Here is a 7,250-nt window from a genome sequence, read left to right as displayed (position 1 = left end):
CTCCTTCTTCACTGACATGAGCGGTTGTGATGGTTCAGTAAATCCAGACATTTCTGACTTTAGTTCTGTTTTGGAAACAGAAACTCGGTCAAACTATCCTTCAATGCAACGATAGTGAAAATCTGCAAAGAAAGAACTACAGTATAGTTGTACTGCTGGTGAATTACACATACAGTATACTCTCAGTGCCAGCCTTAAAAATGTGATTACTTTAATTTGACTGTGTGGTGTTAATATAATGCTTCTTCTGTCTGACCTATTAGCTTCCTGGACTCAAACCTAAGCCAATCAGCTGTAGGAGCTTTTGGAATGCAAACTAGCATGACATAGGATTATGGGCAGGAATTCCATGTCTGTGAACACAGTTTACATGTGATGGTCCTCGTGCGGGCATGGCCATAACTCAACCTGCTGAGACTACACAAAGGAGTGTAGTAGGGGGATGGGGTGGATGTGTGAACTGAACGGTGATGGAGATGATGTACTTTCCTTCAAGAATGTAACACTAGTAAATACAATTTACATGAATAAAAAGGCTTTATCTTTGGCAGTACTCTAACTAAACCTTGCCTGTACATCTATTGATACTGACATAGAAATGGTTTATTTACTCACAATTCTCTCAGAGATGCTTGCTGACTTGGTCTTGTACTGCACCTTTTATTTAATCTTCATACAATAGGATAGACACCTGGGGAAGAGGTTGCGAGCAAAAAGAGAAAGAGAGAAGGTTACCATGGGTTTACTTTTGTGCAATACAAATTAGTACACATATTTACTTTTGCTAATGTTAAGCATTAAAAGTTGTAGTCTGTGCTTCTGGCAAGAGGTTGATGATATTTGAGCTCAACAGCTAATCAAATCACACTGGCATTGATTCTTTCCCATTTGCGGGGGCAAAGACTATACGAACACCAGAGTTATTTTGAGGACACACCCTGAACAGACAGCTAGAGGACTGTGAGGAGCAACTTGCTGAATTTGACCAAAAGTGTACCTGTACCTTTAAGTTTCTATATCTTTCTGTGATTCAGTGATTTTCTTGACATGCACCTACGGGTCACTTTACCAGGTACACCTGTAGGTGTAATTGGTACCAGTCTCACATGGGAGTACCAGACTATGTAGATACCTTACATTGTGAGCAGGCGGCGGGTAAATGTGGGTGCAATAGTGTGTAAATTGTGATACCGTCTTCACAAGGGCCACCAAGACACATTGGTACTATCCTGACGACAGCAATATGTTGGTAATCTCATACGATTGGATAGGCATCAACCATTCAACACAAAGGCAGATCAATTAAGTTGAACACCTAGGGGGGTGCCACACAAAGGGTCTCAATCCACAAATCAGTCTCAATAAATATATTAAACTATCAATTTGAAACTCTGATTAATAATTATAATAATAACTACAACCAAAGTTACCTTAATAGCAAGGTTGAAGGTCATTAGAGTTCTGGATAGAAGAGGTTGGCAGCATTAATTCTTGTGTAACATTAAATAGACCAGCGTATATAATCAAAGTATATATTTACACAATGATAAGAAATAACACACAATATGCAATCTAGCGAATGAATTGAAGGAGTGTACGTGTGAGCTTGTGTACTCGGGTGTTCGCTCTCGGTTGTGTGTGTGTGTGTGTTCCTTTAACCGATCACCGCAGTTCCGCGTGCATGTGTGTGCACGTTCGCGAACATACATGTGATGTGAACAAGGACGAGCCTATGTGCAGCGCGAAGTTCGAGTGTTCCCTTCGCGTGTGTGTCAATGTGAATGCCAATGTATATGTAATTGTGTATGATTACGAAGATAAGAGGAAAATGGTTAGTGATGCATGCAAGACCCTATGTGTCTTAGAAGCAATCCTAACGATAACCCTTAGATGGTGTGGCGAAGCCAACTACCAAATAACCACCCAAATATACATCAACAATTATGTTCGGTGAACAACACAGATCAAGTACATAATAAACCATGGCAAATGTAAACAGTCATATGCTTAGCAAGGTTGTGAGTAAGCTAAGAGAGCTAAATGTCCAGTTACATTGGAAGTTACCAGTCCATGGGTGAAAAGTCTTTCCGATGTTTTGATTAGGCAGAGAGGAGTTGATAATGTCTGTAGATGGAGAAGGTTGTCCTTGCTGCGATGTCGTCTTTGTTAAACTGCGGTTTAGGTCGGAGGATTCGATCGCTCGTTCCGTTGCAGTTCGTCTTCTGTTGTGGTGCTTTGTTCGTTTCCGTTGCAGTTGACTAGCAGTTCTCTTGTTAGCTGCTTGGGCGGAAGAGGGAGAGGAAGTAGGGCAGTGGAGGAACCCTACAGGGGAGAAAAAGTAGGGCAGTGGAGGAACTCTACAGGTGAGAGACTAAAACAGTCGCACTTTATGGCATGAAACAATTTTTTCACCAAGTGTGGAGTTAATAATGAATGAGACGTCATCGTATATTTTTGTCTTCGACGTGATGTCTTCGCAAATAAGTGATTCTTGTCCACAGGTGTTTATGCTTTTTATACTCTATTCCTAAACTGTTTGTAAGTGCACTTGAGTACAAAAGCTTTTTGAAACTATTTTCCAGTGTGACTATTTTTTTGCCAAAAGGGTAGAGAATCAGGGTGCTCAAAATGGACTGTTTCAGAAAGAGAAATTGGCTTGTGGTTATGGGCGATTTAAAAAAAAATGTTTTGATTTCATTTTTCTTATCATTAGTTCATCTGAAACCTATTGTGACACCTATTCCACCCACACTCCACATACATTACTTGCATTGCACATCAGTCTTCGTCCCCAATATTGCAGAATTACAAGGGCGTAGGTTTGCATATGGTCCATAGGGACACGTCACGACCAAAGTTTGGGAAAGACACAATTGTCCCCACCAATATTTTGATCATTTGAATCGCCTGTTATAAAATTTTGCACAATATATTTGCAAACTCATTTGTATTATTAACTAGACCCTCGGTTCCCAAACTGGGGTACGCGGGGAGAAAATTTCCGCGATAACGGAAAACGGACGGAATTACCCTTTGAAACAGAATTGCAACTTTCAGACGGAAACATCATTTTGTGCATCAAAATCGCCCAAATTCCCCTGTATTTTGCCCTGCAAGGCTGTAGTTCTTTCTAATAAACACAACAACGATCGCAACGATGAACAAGCATAATTAAAAAAAAAAAACACTGAGAAAATGTCACGTCTGTGCTGAACTCCGCTCTGGCCACGCCCCCTGTCCAACGGCCTGTACAATTAATTCGCTCATCTTCCCAATCGCCTGCAAATAATGTTTTTTTTTAGTCTTCTGTTCTGTTGATGGCTGGAAAACAACAACCTTAGAAGGTTTGGGTCACTTGTGGCACATATTATTCACTCATTTTAAGCCATCAATCTACCTCATGTTGAACAAAATGAGGCAAAACAAACGGGAAAAAACGGAATTCACCTAAAAGGTAAAAAGGAAAACTTTTTTTTTTCAACAGGGGGGTGGGTACGTAGCTGGAGATTGAATGTCTGAAGGGGTACGGGACTGTAAACGTCTGAAACGTGTTTTATTTTGAAAAACGATCGGATTTTCCCCGACGGAACATTCGCCTGTGCCTCTTGACACGTCAAGACGCTTGTCTCGGTCACGTGATACGTTACTTAAAAAATAAACCAGCAAACTAGCGAAAATTAGTAAGAAACAAACGTCCTTGAGCTTCTTTGTGAAGGGGAAAAGGCCTGAAGAGACGTGTGCACCATCCACAGACTCCACAGCAACGCGAAATCAACTTCAGACTGATCAAAATCATGTCAAAGCGGACCTAACTTCACCAGTGCAGAGGTGGAGGTATACTGTTGCAGAATGTAGATGTGTCAATTCTATTCCAATATGGTTATATCCACGCGATTGAGTTTAATGCTTATTTATTTATTCAGTTACATTTGCAGTGTTCGTGTAGTGCTTTTTTAGAACATTACGATGCCTCTTAGAATCATGAATTTAAATGTGAAACGTAATTGTTAATGATTAAAATATTCTCATATTTTTTTTTTATAATTGTTTAAGGATGTCTGTAGAATTGACATGAACGCAATCGCCACGGTTTCTCACAAATTAAGCCCTTAAGAACTTTTTTTCTCCGTCTGTGACATTGCGCGCCCCCGCCCCCCACTTTGAGAACCACTGATTTATAGGATAAAGTACAAGTCAGTACAATGGTGAGTTGTATTTTTCATGCACTTAACATTCGTTTTTATGCCGGTCGCGTTATTTTATTTTTGCTGTATTTATCTGCCGGTCCGTGAAAATAATGCCTACCTTAAACCGGTCCGTGGTGCAAAAAAGTTTGGGAAACACTGATCTAGACTATGTCCAATGCGCCCTCGAGCCTGAGAGACAAGATGCTGTAATTTCATTGGCTGAAGAGGCTCACCTTCTCAGCACTACTAAAAGCAACTAAATACGCCAGGAAATAATAAAGACACATATTAGTATTTCGTTTGGTCTCAGCATTGATATTTGTTGACCCTTTTGAGCTTTGTAGATAGGAAAATGCCACCAAAAAAGAAAAGAGACATCCGAAGTTTTTTCACCACCCAGAGATTAAGTAGCTATCAAGAAGCCCAGGTCGTTGTTTGTTACCGACACAGTGCAAACCTACCCACACAGTGCAAACCTGCCCAATCTTGTTTGGCAAGTTGTTAGTGTAGACTGTAAAGCATGTAACTTTTGCTTGTATTAAATCTATCCCTAGCGTCTGCAATCTTTCGACCAGTGTGTAAGCAGCAGCTAGTCTTGTTGAAGCCAGAAGGATAAAGCTAACCTGTCCACATAATGGGACCATGCTAATTTAGCCTAGTACCAGCAGGCTATCAACTCAAAAGGGATATTAACTGGTGATAAGTAGGCCCTTATGATCCCTTGGATAGTAATAAGGCTTTCTCTGTTCCCTGTAATCTCTCGATCAATGTTAGCAGTCAACTAAGCATGGTTAGTGTCTATTAAATTGATGAATTACTGTTTAGGAGAAACAGCAGCCTGAAGCTACAGATGTAGAGCAGGGTGATGATAAATCAGCATCAGGGGTTCAGGTGAGACGTTGAATGGTCCATTTTGGTAAAGATTGCATTAAATTGCTGTTTTTTAAGGGATGTTTAGATGATGTTACCCATTAATGTTATCGTTCACACTGGCTATTTTGAGAATAAATGTTATACTTGTAGGTAGTAAAAATGTGCTATATATTGGGGTGCCCAAATGTATGCATCATATAATTCATGAATACATTATTTCATTGCTCAGAAACGCTCTGTAGCTGCATCCGGTACAGATGAATTAATATAATGATGCCATTAACGTGCATCCTCGCGGTCGGAATATAATCATTACTCACGCTACAAATAATAATACCAGGAAGGTGAAATATGACACAGGTCTAACGTACTCCCTACCATCAGTAACAGTTTGCCTCAACTGCGTTTGGAGTAGTATAATATATACAGTATAACTATCATCTCCACATATTTACTATCACTAACATAGCTGCTGACCAAACAACGTCATTACAGTAGGCTATGTAATTCTCGCGTAAATTAACGTAACAAGAAAAAAGACTTCAAGTTTGTCAGTGACACAGAAACATGTCGTAAAGGAATAGGGAACAGGACTAACATCCACTACTAAACTGTAAACAAACAAGCAAACTATTGCCGTGCAGACTCTGGTGATTTTCCGTGTAGGTACTGACCTAATCTAGCCTGGATACCAGACCGAACTTAGCCCCGCCCACACATTTTTCGGTTGGGAAGTTCGGTCTGGCATTACTCCATTGAGGAGAAATTATCTGCGGACAGACATTGCCGTACCAATCAAATTGTCAAGGCGGGCTTTATACGATGATGGACAGATGATCAACCGTAACGTAATCAACCACGTCACCAAAGAGCTTTTGGGGTGAATTCGTTTTCAACAAACATGGCTGCCGTTGGAGAGCTGAAATGTGGTGATTCGAGTCTGTTTTAGAAGACATTGACAGCACATTCATTTTGAAAGAGGAACAGAGAAACGCGATCAAGGCATTTGTCGATCGAAAAGATGTTTTTGCCATCCTTCCTACGGGATCCGGTAAAAGTTTAATGTATCAGCTGGCCCCATGGTCTACGTTATGGTCATACTACGTTGCTCTGATTGGTTCTAGATATATCCAATTGAGCGAAGAGGCATTTTTTTTCCTGGTTCGGTTGAAACACGCCCCATAATCACAGCCCATTGGAGCGGTATCAGACTCATATTCTGACTAGAATTATGAGTATGACATCCTCAGGCTAGACCTAATCACCAGCTGCTGCGAAAACAGATATTTGCGCATGCGCACAGACAATCCGCTATAGTCTCTGGCCTGTCTAACCATAGACATATATACATATATATATTTACGTACGTACGTATATATGTCTATGTCTCTAGCAACCTTACTTCCACTGTGTCAGGTGATTCAAAATGCAAATTTGCTAAATGCAAACGGCTGAGGCTGAATTTACTGCGATACAAGAATGCAGTGTTCATTAGCCTTGTCCAGCTGTACAGTGGATGAACCACTACTATCCTAATGGATTTTCAAATTTGTAGGTTAACGAGACGGTTCAAGGGGAATGTTGTGATGTCCCAGGCCAACGTATCATGTATCGCAACGGAATCGTCAATACCATCATAGTAAGCTTTTTCTCCAACATTCTACCTGCTATGGTCATTGAAAATTATTTTTAGATTACCTTTTCCACCAGTGAAGGTATACTTGAAGATCCTACATGAGATAATATCATGAGAATATTATTTCCCCCAGTAATGTGCACATTGAGTTGAACTCTTTGTTTATGACTTTTCAGTATGACTTTTGTTCTTCTGAATCTGCTGAGGCCAGTTTTTCTGCCCTAAGAAGAGCTTTCTTTCTTTCTTTCTTTTTTTTTTTTTTACAAACTTGTCAGTTGGTCAAATAACCCCTGCCTTATTAATTTACATCTGTGTGTTTCTTTGCAGGAACTGGCGGTGTAGGAGGACGCAAGAATCGGGATTTAAATGAGATGTTGCCAATTTGATCTACTCTATTATTTGTACACTTTATACCCAAGCGAAATTAAGGTGTGGTTTGGCAAAAAGTAAGCACCCCCTCCACATAATTTCTTTTGGATATAGCTGATCCTCACAGAAAGTGATGTGTAAGGACTCTAGGAGTGGTCAATACTGTATCGTATGACATGACAAAA

At 40.2% G+C, this 7,250-nt stretch overlaps 1 long non-coding RNA gene and 1 other non-coding gene across 3 annotated transcripts; one reads left to right on the top strand and one right to left on the bottom strand.

The window, feature by feature from the left end:
* Nucleotides 1-2,391, bottom strand: LOC116220266. Of its 2 annotated transcripts, none has more exons than XR_004163523.2 (3): nucleotides 2,053-2,391; nucleotides 616-691; nucleotides 1-122 (listed from the first exon to the last, which is right to left on the bottom strand). It is a non-coding gene; the product is annotated as an uncharacterized LOC116220266 (long non-coding RNA). The 2 variants fall into 2 exon arrangements; XR_004163524.2 differs by having other exon boundaries at nucleotides 2,065-2,391.
* A 4,460-nt stretch (nucleotides 2,392-6,851) lies between these two features.
* LOC116220401 lies at nucleotides 6,852-6,926 on the top strand. The gene has a single exon (XR_004163641.1). It is a non-coding gene; the product is annotated as a small nucleolar RNA SNORD59 (small nucleolar RNA).
* The last annotated feature ends 324 nt before the right edge of the window (nucleotides 6,927-7,250 follow it).

The sequence above is a fragment of the Clupea harengus genome, chromosome 4 (genome assembly GCF_900700415.2).
Source record: "Clupea harengus chromosome 4, Ch_v2.0.2, whole genome shotgun sequence".
Lineage (NCBI taxonomy): Eukaryota > Metazoa > Chordata > Actinopteri > Clupeiformes > Clupeidae > Clupea > Clupea harengus.
This window is presented reverse-complemented; position numbering and strand designations above follow the sequence as displayed.